The sequence below is a fragment of the Coregonus lavaretus genome (assembly GCF_964263955.1).
Source record: "Coregonus lavaretus genome assembly, chromosome: 8".
In the NCBI taxonomy this organism is placed as follows: domain Eukaryota; kingdom Metazoa; phylum Chordata; class Actinopteri; order Salmoniformes; family Salmonidae; genus Coregonus; species Coregonus lavaretus.
Window position 1 is genome coordinate 6,556,305 of NC_139995.1, and position 13,892 is coordinate 6,570,196.

Below are 13,892 nucleotides of genomic sequence, written 5' to 3' on the forward strand. Positions count from 1 at the left end.
GTCTTTTACCAAATAGGGCTATCTTCTGTATAACCCCCATACCTTGTCACAACACAACTGATTGGCTCAAACGCATTAAGAAGGAAAGAAATTCCACAAATTAACTTTTAAGAAGGCACACCTGTTAATTGAAATGCATTCCAGGTGACTACCTCAAAAAGCTGGTTGAAAGAATGCCAAGAGTGTGCAGAGCTGGCTATTTGAAGAATCTCAAATATAAAATATATTTTGATTTGTTTCACACTTTTTTTGGTTACTACATGATTCCATATGTGGTATTTCATAGTTTTGATATCTTCATTATTATTCTACATTGTAGAAAATAGTAAAAATAAAGAAAAACCCTTGAATGAGTAGGTGTTCTAAAACGTTTGACCGGTAGTGTACATTTAATTCGGTAGTGTACAACCAATTATTTTTCATTAAAAAGGCGGTACAAGCCAACTGTTCCAACCAAGATCAAACTCTGTTGAAGGTGCAGAATGGCCGGACTGTATTCAGAGTGTTTCCAAATCTTTTTCTCTTAGTCGAATGGCATGCTCATGTTCACGTTCTTATTGTTTGGCTGCATGCTCATCTTTCCCTGTGCTCGAGCTCTAATTTCTGTTGTTCCCATTTTGGCCTTAGTTCTAACTCCCTTAGTTGCACGTCTACGTGATGTACTCTATCGCCCATAGGCAGGGACGGCCTGTTCAATAGGGCGATATGGGCGACGCACTGCCAAACGGGAAAAGGAAGGGATTTTTTTTCTAATCAATTATATCACGGCAACAGTAGTTATCAGTGTTGTAATCTGATCTGACTGCCACTAAATGTCAAATCAGGCTAAAGTCGTGCTTCAAATGGCCCCGCCCGTTTTTGGGCGATTTCAGTCAGGTTGAAAATCGCCCAGAAGTCTCTCATAGCCTGTCATGTAAAATCTATTTTTTTCAAATTTCAAAGCTTTCAATACATTCTCTATGGGTGTCTGTGGGCTTGCACTTACGCGCTTTCGTCATACGTGACGTAACCATGAACGTAACTAAGCAAATAGCGGCTAGCAGCGTCTCTTTGCGACCTGCAGTGTGGCGTTATTTTATGTTTTTAATTTGTACACTTAGTGGCGTTATTTTATGTTTTTAATTTGTACACTTAGTTTACAAACATTCTGCCAACCATGGATTTCGAGTGGTGGGTTTTGGACTGATCTTGTTGATCGTGTACATACCCGCTACGAACGGACTAAATAATGAAAACGTTGCTGGCAGCGGAATCCAATACAGCTGGGAGACTTGGCTGGATGACAGAGTCCCGGACAGAGAAGTGGAGCCGGCCGGCTTCACCCTGGTCGGAGCGGACCTCGATCTGACAGTCACAGGGAAAATCGATCCTGGTAAGAGAGCAACTCTGTACCCCCGAGCCCCGACATTGAACTGCTTTCTGTGTCACTGTGACCTTACTATCTGCCCCGTGAGTTCCCCCAATTGTTTGTTACCGTTGTGTACTGTTGATAATCACAAGTTTACTGGAGAACTGAGACCAAGTAGAGACTTTGGACAGGGTGGATATGGTATAATAAAGGCAGTTTATTCAGAGGTAAAGATATCTGGAATCGCGTGCACGGACTCGTTCGTCAAACTCTTAGGGAGCTATCTGAAGAGAGCCCCGAAAACATTGTGTGCTGACATTTTATACAATAAATGATGTAGGTTGAATCTAGTAGTTCTGATCTTCTGATTGGTCCTGATGAGTTGGGCGAGGTCCCCTCCACTGTTGCATTGGCTCTGGTATTAGATAAGAGAGTGTGTTACTGTGTGGTGGTATTAGATAAGAGAGTGTGTTACTGTGTGGTGGTATTAGATAAGAGAGTGTGTTACTGTGTGGTGGTATTAGATAAGAGAGTGTGTTATGTGTGTGTGGTATCAGTGATGATGTGTGTGTGTGTGTGTGTGTGTGTGTGTGTCCTCAGAGCAAGAACTCGTGAGTTGGAAGAACTGAGAGACCTATGGCGTGGGTGTTGTCCTTGGCCACCTGCTGACAAGGCTGACAAGATAGGACTCTTTTGTCCATTGTTATAGGATAGGAACAGCATTGATTGAAAACAAACGCCCAACACAAAATGGGTCATGCACAAGATTTTAGTCAGACCAAGCTATAACATTATATATTTACTACGACAGTACATTCAACCAAAAGCTAATATAACAAAGGCATCAGAGATTATTTATAATCTGTCACAGAAACTGGAATCCATCTCCCCAGATCAGTCAATAAATGCTTCTGGTATTGACTTATATGCTGCCCCTGTCTTCATGTTGTTGCTGGACATATCTTTTTTAAAATGTGTGTAGGTCACCTAAATCATCAGAAAAATTGCCCCTCCTGAGAATTTTTTCAGGAGCCGCCACTGCCCACAGGACCCTTTTCATCATCCCCCCTCTCTGGATGGATTTCCTCCTCCACCAAGCAGTACCGATGAACTCTTTGACAATTGCTTTTGCGATCGCCAGATGCCACCTTAATGTCACAATGCTTTGAAATGACTAGCAGATTCGCCTTTGTACATTTATCTAGCATCCCCCATGTGGGGTTTTCCACAAATGCTTACGACTTAAAGTCCATGGCTTTATTTGTATTACTCTGTGTTTATGCAACTTTCAATGATTCCACCAATCTTATAACTCCTCAAGGTGAATGTCAGTGAGAAACTCTACCACAAAAGTGTATTTTGAACACTAAAATATCTGGGCACAGCAGAGCTTCAGAGTATGTGACTAGAGCGACTACCACACTCATGGGAAACAAGATCCCGGACGAGCCCCCATTTTGTTACGTTCCCTAGCAAGAAAACCAAATAATGTTGCTCAAACAGAAAGGAGAACTAACAAAGAGTCACTGGCAATAACCAAAACGATACAGGTGGGGTTTTAGGAGGGATTCTGAAAGACACTCATGGGGGTGTCCACTGAAAGCTGACAAGCAACAACAACTGGAACCTAAAAGACATGCACCATGAGCGCCCAATAAATTGGCCCAAAAAGAGGCAAACAAAAGAAAAACCCACACCAAACTTAAAAGACAGGAAGCAAACCAAAAAGTTGAGTAAAGCAAAAAATCTGATAAAGGAATGTTTTTCTAGAAATCCTATAGGGAGAGCCAACTAAAGGTGTTGACCCTCCACATCTCTCAAGACAACTGGATCACTGGGCCAGCCACTCATAAATAGCACCTGGGCCAGCACAGGTGAAACACCTTTCCACTAAGAAATGTAAACCAGCACAGGTGTAACACATATTGACTAATGAGGTGACACCAATCGGTGCGTCCTACGTGCTAACGTGCTACATGTGCTAAAAGTCCAGCCTCAAAACATAAATGCAACAAAAAAAAACGTCTCCAACGTAGTTTTAGAGAATTTGGCAGTATGTCCAACCGCACACCACGTGTAACCACGCCAGCCCACATCCGGCTTCTTCACCTGAAGAATCGTCTGAAACCAGCCACCCGGACAGCTGATGAAACTGTGGGTTTGCGCAAACAAAGAATTTCTGCACAAACTGTCAGAAACCGTCTCAGGGAAGCTTATCTGCGTGCTTGTCGTCCTCACCAGGGTCTTGACCTGACTGCAGTTCAGCGTCGTAACCGACTTCAGTGGGCAAATGTTCACCTTCGATGGCCAATGGCACGCTGGAGATGTGTGCTCTTCATGGATGAATCCCGGTTTCAACAGTACCAGGCAGGTGGCAGACAGCGTGTATGGCGTCGTGTGGGCGAGAGGTTTACTGATGTCAACGTTGTGAAAACAGTGCCCCATGGTAGCAGTGGGTTTATGGTATGGGCAGGTATAAGCTACAGACAATGAACACAATTTCATTTAGTCTATGGCAATTTGAAGCGGCGGTAAGACAATTAAATTTTGTCTATGGCAATTTGGAGCGGCAGTAACTCACCAGCATTACGACCAGGAATACGACTTTCCCGAAGCAGATCCTTTGTTTGCTCTCCCCTGGGCAATTTAACTGATTGCAGAGGCTGACCCAAAACATCGCCGGCAGAGGAGAGGCACTCGGAGCGGCCTACTGGTTCGACTTAGGAGGCGCGCACACCACCCACCGCTTCCAAGTATACTACTCGTTAATGTATTTCTGTATTTGGATAACAAGGTTGACGAGCTCAGGGCAAGGATTTCATTCCAGAGAGACATCAAGGCCTGTAACATACTTTGTTTCACGGAAACGTGGCTCTCTGGGGATATTCTGTCGAAATCGGTCCAGCCAGATGGGTTCTCAGTTCATTGCGCAGACAGAAATAAATATCTCTCCGGGAAGCAGAAGGGCGGAGATGTGTGTTTCATGACTAACGACTCATGGTGTAATTGTAGTAACATACAGGAACTCAAGTCCTTTTGTTCACCCGACCTAGAATACCTCACAATCAAATGCCGACCGTATTATCTCCCAAGAAAATGTTATTCGGTTATAGTCATGGCCGTGTATATCCCCCCTCAAGCCGATACCACGACGGCCCTCAAAGAACTTCACTGGACTTTATGCAAACTGGAAACCACATATCCTGAGGCTGCATTTATTGTAGCCGGGGATTTTAACAAAGCAAATTTGAGGACTAGGCTGCCGAAGTTCTATCAACATATCGACTGTTGTACTCGGGCTGCTAAAATCCTCTACCATTGCTATGCGAACTTCTGGGGTGCCTACAAGGCCCTCCCCCGCCCTCCTTTCGGCAAATCTGACCACGACTCCATTTTTCTCCTCCCTTCCTATAGACAGAAACTCAAACAGGAAGTACTATTCAACGCTGGTCTGACCAATCGGAATCCACGCTTCAAGATTGTTTTGATCACGCTGACTGGGATATGTTCTGGGTAGCTTGCGAAAATAATTTTGACGAATACACGGAAACGGTGACTGAGTTTATCAGGAAGTGTATAGGAGATGTTGTGCTCACTGTGACTTTTAAAACCTACCCTAACCAGAAACCGTGGATAGATGGCAGCATTCGCGTAAAATTGAAAGCGCAAACCATCGCATTTAACCATGGCAAGGTGACTGGGAACATGGCAGAATACAAACAGTGTAGCTACTCACTCCGCAAGGCAATTAAACTGGCAAAACATTAGTATAGAGACAAAGTGGAGTCGCAATTCAACGGCTCAGACACGAGACGTATGTGGCAGGGTATACAGACAATCACGGACTATAAAAACAAAACCAGCCATGTCGCCGACACCTATGTCTCGCTTCCAGACAAGCTAAACACCTTCGCCCGCTTTGAGGATAACACAGTGCCACCGACGCAGCCCACTACCAAGGACTGTGGGCTCTCCTTCTTCGCAGCCGACGTGAGTAAGACATTTAAGCATGTTAACCCCCGCAAGGCTGCCGGCCCAGACGACATCCCTAGCCGCGTCCTCAGAGCATGCGCAGACCAGCTGGCTGGTGTGTTTACGGACATATTCAATATCTCCCTATCCCAGTCTGCTGACCCCACATGCTTCAAGATGGCCACCATTGTTCCTGTACCCAAGAAAGCAAAGGTAACTGAACTAAATGACTCGCCCCGTAGCACTCACCTCTGTCATGATGAAGTGCTTTGAGAGACTAGTCAAGGATCATATCACCTCTACCTTACCTGTCACCCTAGACCCACTTCAATTTGCTTACCGCCCCAATAGATCCACAGACGATGCAATCGCCATCACACTGCACACTGCCCTATCCCATCTGGACAAGAGGAATACCTATGTAAGAATGCTGTTCATTGACTATAGCTCACATTCAACACCATGGTACCCTCCAAGCTCATCATTAAGCTCGAGGTCCTGGGTCTGAACCCCGCCCTGTGCAACTGATTCCTGGACTTCCTGACGGGCTGCCCCCAGGTGGTGAAAGTAGGAAACACATCTCCACTTCGAGGATCCTCAACACTGGGGCCCCACAAGGGTGCGTGCTCAGCCCCCTCATGTACTCCCTGTTCACCCATGACTGCGTGGCCAAGCATGTCTCCAACTCAATCATCAAGTTTGCAGATGACACAACAGTAGTAGGCTTGATTACCAACGATGACGAGACAGCCTACAGGGAGGAGGTGAGGGCTCTGGGAGTGTGGTGCCAGGAAAATAACCTCTCACTCAATGTCAACAAAACAAAGGAGATGATCGTGGACTTCAGGAAACAGCAGAGGGTACACCCCCTTTTCCACATCGACGGGACCGCAGTGGAGAAGGTGGAAAGCTTCAAGTTCCTTGGCGTACACATCACTGACAAACTGAAATGGTCCACCCACACAGACAGTGTGGTGAAGAAGGTGCAACCAAGCCTCTTCAACCTCAGGAGGCTGAAGAAATTTGGCTTGGCACCTAAAATCCTCACAAACATTTACAGATGCACAATTGAGAGCATTCTGTCCATAATTTGCTGTCCACCATAATTTGCAAATAAATTCATTAAAAATCCTACAATTTGATTTTCTGTTTTTTTTTCTCATTTTGTCTGTCATAGTTGACGTGTACCTATGCTGAAAATTACAGGCCTCTCTCATCTTTTTAAGTGGGAGAACTTGCACAATTGGTGGCTGACTAAATACTTTTTTTCCCCACTGTATGTTGTTAGATATTACTTGTTAGATATTACTGCACTGTCGGAGCTTGAAGTACAAGCATTTCGCTACACACGCAATAACATCTGCTAAACACGTGTATGTGACAAATAACATTTGATTTGATTTGAATGCATAGAGATACCGTGACGAGATCCTGAGGCCCATTGTCATGCCATTCATCCGCCGCCATCACCACATGTTTCAGCATGATAACGCACGGACCCATGTCGCAAGGATCTGTACACATTTCCTGGAAGCTGAAAATGTCCCAGTTCATCCATGGCCTGCCTACTCACCAGACATGTCACCCATTGAGTATGTCTAGGATGCTCTGGATCAACATGTACGACAGTTCCAGTTCCCACCAATATCCAGCAACTTTGCACAGCCATTGAAGAGGAGTGGGACAACATTCCACAGGCCACAATTAACAGCCTTATCAACTCTATGCGAAGGAGGCAAATGGTGGTCACACCAGATACTGACTGTTTTTTTTATCCATGCCCCTACTTTTTTTTAAAGTATCTGTGACCAACAGATGCATATCTGTATTCCCAGTCATGTGAAATACATAGATTAGGACCTCATTTATTTATTTCAATTGACTGATTTCCTTAAATGAACTGCAACTCAGTAAAATATTTGAAATTGTTTCATGTTGCGTTTATATTTTGTTCAGTGTATTTTTTATCTATGAATATAATAAAATATGGAGATTATTATTTTGTGTCTTCTCTAAAAAACATGTTCAAACCTTTTCCAGAACGTACATATTGTCTATAATCATGTCTGCAGCAGCAGTCTTATTTAACAGTATGTAATGAATGCACTCAAGCCTTACTAAGGGGAGCTGTCTGGCTGCATTTACACAGGCCGTCTCTACACTTGACACTTACAGTTGAAGTCGGAAGTTTACATACACCTTAGCCAAATACATTTAAACTCAGTTTTTCACAATTCCTGACATTTAATCCTAGTAAGAATTCCCTGTTTTAGGTCAGTTAGGATCACCACTTTATTTTAAGAATGTGAAATGTCAGAATAATAGTATAGAGAATTATTTATTTAAGCTTTTATGTCTTTCATCACATTCCCAGTGGGTCAGATGTGTACATACACTCAATTAGTATTTGTTAGCATTGTCTTTAAATTGTTTAATTTGGGTCAAACATTTCGGGTAGCCTTCCACAAGCTTCCCACAATAAGTTGGGTGAATTTTGGCATATTCCTCCTGACAGAGCTGGTGTAACTGAGTCAAGTTTGTAGGCCTCCTTGCTCGCACACGCTGTTTAGTTCTGTCCAAAATTGCCACACCAATACCTTGACTTTGTTGTCTTAAGCCATTTTGCCACAACTTTGGAAGTATGCTTGGGGTCATTGTCCATTTGGAAGACCCATTTGCGACCAAGCTTTAACTTCCTGACTGATGTCTTCAGATGTTGCTTCAATATATCCACATAATTTTTCTTCCTCATGATGCCATCTATTTTGTGAAGTGCACCAGTCCCTCCTGCAGCAAAGCACCCCCACAGCATGATGCTGCCACCCCCGTGCTTCACGGTTGGGATGGTGTTCTTCGGCTTGTAAGCCTCCCCGTTTTTCCTCCAAACATAACGATGGTCATTATGGCCAAACAGTTATATTTTTGTTTCTCCAAAAAGTATGATCTTTGTCCCCATGTGCAGTTGCAAACCATAGTCTGGCTTTTTTATGGCGGTTTTGGAGCAGTGGCTTCTTCCTTGCTGAGCGGCCTTTCAGGTTATGTCAATATAGGACTTGTTTTACTGTGGATATAGATACTCTTGTACATGTTACTTTTGTGCCTGTTTCCTCCAGCACCTTCACAAGGTCCTTTGCTGTTGTTCTGGGATTGATTTTCACTTTTCGCACGAAAGTATGTTAATCTCTGGGATACAGAACGCGTCTCCTTCATGAGCGGTATGACGGCTGCGTGGTCCCATGGCATTTATACTTGCGTACTATTGTTTGTACAGATGAATATGGTACCTTCAGGCGTATGGAAATTGCTCCCAAGGATGAACCAGACTGGTGGAGGTCTACCATTTCTTTTCTGAGGTCTTGGCTGATTTCTTTTGATTTTCCCATGATGTCAAGCAAAGAGGCACTGAGTTTTAAGGTAGGCCTTGAAATACATCCACAGGTACACCTCCAATGGACTCAAATGATGTCAATTAGCCTATCAGAAGCTTCTAAAGCCATGACATCATTTTCTGAAATTTTCCAAGCTGTTTAAAGGCACAGTCAACTTAGTGTATGTAAACTTCTGACCCACTGGAATTGTGATACAGTGTATTATAAGTGAAATAATATGTCTGTAAACAATTGTTGGAAAAATTACTTGTGTCTTGCACAAAGTAGATGTCCTAAGCGACTTGCCAAAACTATAGTTTGTTAACAAGAAATGTGTGGAGTGGTTGACAAAACGAGATTTAATGACTCCAACCTAAGTGTATGTAAACTTCCGACTTCAACTGTACATGCGACTTCTATCAGAATACGAAGATCGCATTGAAAAGACGGGTCTAGATGCACAAAAGTCGCACAAAAGTTGTGTTCGGATCTGGCTGACCACTTCAGGAGGTGGTCAGGAATGCATTGTGTGCGGACCTCTCCTCAGTCTGGATGCAATCAGGCTACCGAAAGTGCATACAGTGAGCGACATCGTCAGCCCTCCTCCCACAAGTCTCCAGAAAACGTGTGTTTTGGGACCGAGAGGCACCTTTTCATTATAACATTGGAGGAAATACGTTCCTAGCGTGTGAGGAACCTGTTTGCTGGCGTCATAAATGCTAGCCAGCTCGCTAATATTTAGAACAAATATTTTTTGTTTGGCTAGTTATGCTAACCCATTTGCAATCCCTTTAGCGTTGCTTGCTGGCTAGCTACAGCGGTTAGCTGGCTAGTAAGCTACAGCAGTTGGCTACTGCCATCAGTTGTTGTTGTGTTATTATCATATTTTGCTTATTCCTCCATTTGTATAATGCATACTAGCATTTGAATATAGTGCAGGAAAAGGGAATCCGTACACACTGTGGACACAGTAAACACATTTAAATATAGGTGTAGACGCATGACGCGTTCGGAATTCCATGATCAGAATATTAAAGCTGCATGAACTGTCAAGTCTAGACATGGCCACAGGCAGCTCAATTCTGACTTTTTGCCCAATTATGGGCAAAAGAGCTGATCTGATTGGTCAAAAGACCAATTTGGGGAAAAAAGATCAGAATTGGGCTGCCGCTGTAAACGCAGCCTCTGTCAGTCAGAAAGCTTATGTATACTGAACAAAGTATAAAGGCAACATGCAACAATTTCCACATTTTTACTGAGTTACAGTTCATATAAGGAAATCAGTCAATTGAAATAAATTCATTGGGACTTCGTCTATGGATTTCACATGACTGGGCAGGAGCGCCAATCATAATGAGTTTTCTCCACAAAAGGGCTTTATTACAGACAAATACTCAGTTTCATCAGCGGTCCGGGTGGCTGGTCTCAGACGATCACGCAGGTGAAGAAGCCGGATATGGAGGTCCTGGGCTGGCGTGGTGACACGTGGTCTGCGGTTGTGAGGCCGGTTGGACGTACTCCCAAATTCTCTAAAACAACGTTGGAGGCGGCTTATGGTAGAGAAATGAACATTCAATTCTCTAGCAACAGCTCTGGTGGACATTCGTGCAGTCAGCATGTCAATTGCACGCTCCCTCAAAACTTGAGACATCTGTGTCATTGTGTTGTGACAAAACAGCACATTTTAGTGGCCTTTTATTGTCCCCAGCACTAGGTGAACTTGTGTAATGTTCCTGCTGTTTAATCAGCTTCTTGAAATGCCACACCTGTCAGGTGAATGGATTATCTTGGTATCTTATGCACAACATTTGAGAGACATTTCTGGGATCTTTTATTTCAGCTCATGAAACATGGGACAAACCCTTTACATGTATAGAAAAGCAACACCTGTAAGCCCTCACTCCCTCAGCTCAGCTGCTATCTACTGTCATTACTAACACAGCTTCTCATGTCCTCCGATCCCTTGTCGGCTAACTTGCAAATAAATCACCAGTGTTTAATGAGGAGCAGATACATTTGAATGCCTGACATAATTAAACGTTGTGGAACATGAGACCGCATTAACGGCAGGGGGGAATGACAACAACTGCCTGCTCACCTGTAAATCCCTCGCTGGGTTTAATGCCATTTAAAGTAATATTTAAACAGCAAACCCCACGCTAATGCACAAGAATGATCTCGTAATAAAACATTAGTGGTGTGTTCGTTGGTGGCGTAATAGCGGTCTGTCGCTGCCAGTCTAGTGTGTGCGTGTCTGTGAGTGAGTGTAAGCGCTGATTTCTCTGTTTGTGTTTAGTTCTATTTTGTATACATGGCAGCTTGTATACATAAAAGCTGAATTGTGTAAAGTAAACTCAGCAAAGATCATTTGTAAAAATCCAAATAACTTAACAGATCTTAATTGTAAAGGGTTTAAACACAGTTTCCCATGCTTCTTCAATTAACCATAAACAATTAATGAACATGCACCTGTGGAACGGTCGTTAAGACACTAACATCTTACAGACGGTAGGCAATTAAGGTCACAGTTATGAAAACTTAGGACACTAAAGAGGCCTTTCTACTGACTCTGAAAAACACAAAAATAAAGATGCCCAGGGTCCCTGCTCATCTGCGTGAACGTGCCTTAGGCATGCTGCAAGGAGGCATGAGGACTGCAGATGTGGCCAGGGCATAAATTGCAATGTCAGTACTGTGAGACGCCTAAGACAGAGCTACAGGGAGACAGGACGGACAGCTGATCGTCCTCGCAGTGGCAGACCACGTGTAACAACACCTGCACAGGATCGGTGCATCCGAACAACACACCTGCGGGACAGGTACAGGATGGCAACAACAACTGCCTGAGTTACACCAGGAATGCACAATCCCTCCATCAGTGATCAGACTGTCCACAATAGGCTGAGAGAGGCTGGACTGAGGGCTTGTAGGCCTGTTGTAAGACAGGTCCTCACCAGACATCACCGGCAACAACGTCACCTATGGGCACAAACCCACCGTCGCTGGACCCGAGTTGCAGTTTTGTCTCACCAGGGGTGATGGTCGGATTCGTGTTTATCATCGAAGGAATGATCATTACACCGAGGCCTGTAGTCTGGAGCAGGATCGATTTGGAGGTGGAGGGTCCGTCATGGTCTGGGGCGGTGTGTCACAGCATCATTGGACTGAGCTTGTTGTAATTGCAGGAAATCTCAACGCTGTGCGTTACAGGGAAAATATAATCCTCTCTCATGTGGTACCAATCCTGCAGGCTCATCCTGACATGACCCTCCAGCATGACAGTGCCACCAGTCATACTGCTCGTTCTGTGTGTGTTTTCCTGCAAGATAGGAATGTCAGTGTTCTGCCATGGCCAGCGAAGAGCCCGGATCTCAATCCCATTGAGCACGTCTGGGACCTGTTGGATTGGACGGTGAGGGCTAGGGCCATTCCCCCCAGAAATGTCTGGGAACTTGCAGGTGCGTTGGTGGAAGAGTGGGGTAACATCTCAGAGCAAGAACTGGCAAATCTGGTGCAGTCCATGAGGAGGAGATGCACTGCAGTACTTAATGCAGCTGGTGGCCACACCAGATACTGACTGTTACTTTTGATTTGGACCCCCCCTTTGTTCAGGGACACATTATTCAATTTCTGGAATATGTCTGTGGAACTTGTTCAGTTTATGTCAGTTGTTGAATCTTGTTATGTTCATACAAATATTTACAAGTTTGCTGAAAATAAATGCAGTTGACAGTGAGAGGACGTTTATTTTTTTGCTGAGTTTACAAACAAACGATAACAAAGATAAATCAAGAAATTGTGACAGGTACTTGAAGAGATGATGGATGATGATGATCTGGGAGAGGCAGATAGGACGGCATTGTTAACCATCAAATGTCACATTCGAGTGATACATGCAAATCCCAACATCAAAAAGTTATTTTGCATGATAGCTAATGCTGATTTCGGGACGTTGACAAACTTACAATGAGTTTGTGAAGACCAATGATTATATGTATGGACAAAGCCATCGATCACGTGACACCATTCATTGCTTCCAGACGACTGTGTGATCACGCTCTCCATAGCCGATGTGAGTAAGACCTTTAAACAGGTCGACATTCACAAGGCCGCAGGGCCAGACAGATTACCAGGACGTGTACTCCGAGCATGCGCTGACCAACTGGCAAGTGTCTTCACTGACATTTTCAACCTCTCCCTGTCTGAGTCTGTAATTCCAACATATTTCAAGCTGACCACCATAGTCCCTGTTCCCAAGAACACTAAGGTAACCTGCCTAAATGACTACTGACCTGTAGCACTCACGTCTGTAGCCATGAAGTGCTTTGAAAGGCTGGTCATGGCTCACATCAACACCATTATCCCAGAAACCCAAGACCTACTCCAATTTGCATAACGCCCCAACAGATCCACAGATTATGCAATCTCTATTGCACTCCACACTGCCTTTTCACACCTGGACAAAAGGAACACCTATGTGAGAATGGTATTCATTGACTACAGCTTAGCGTTCAACACCATAGTGCCCTCAAAGCTCATCACTAAGCTAAGGACCCTGGGACTAAACACCTCCCTTTGCAACTGGATCCTGGACTTCCTGACGGGCCGCCTCCAGGTGGTAAGGGTAGGTAACAACACATCCGCCACGCTGCTCCTCAAAACGGAGGCCCCTCAGGGGTGTGTGCTCAGTCCCCTCCTGTACTCCCTGTTCACTCCAGACTGCATGGCCAGGCACAACTCCAGCAAATCATTAAGTTTGCCGATGACACAACAGTGGTAGGCCTGATCACCGACAACGACGAGACAGCCTATAGGGAGGAGGTCAGAGATCTGGCCATGTGGTGCCAGGACAACAACCTCTCCCTCAACGTGATCAAGACAAAGGAGATGATTGTGGACTACAGGAAAAAGAAGAGGACCGAGCACACCAAGACAGTCGTGAAGAGGGCACAACAAAACCTATTCCCCCTAAGGAGACTGAAAAGATTTGGCATGGGTCCTTAGATCCTCAAAAGGTTCTACAGCTGCACCATCGAGAGCATCATGTCAACGCTGCACCTGTAGCTCAGTTGGTAGAGCATGGTGCTTGCAACGCCAGGGTTGTGGGTTTGTTTCCCAGGGGGGCCAGTATGAAAATGTATGCACTCACTAACTGTAAGTCGCTCTGGATAAGAGTGTCTGCTAAAATGACTAAAAATGTTTAA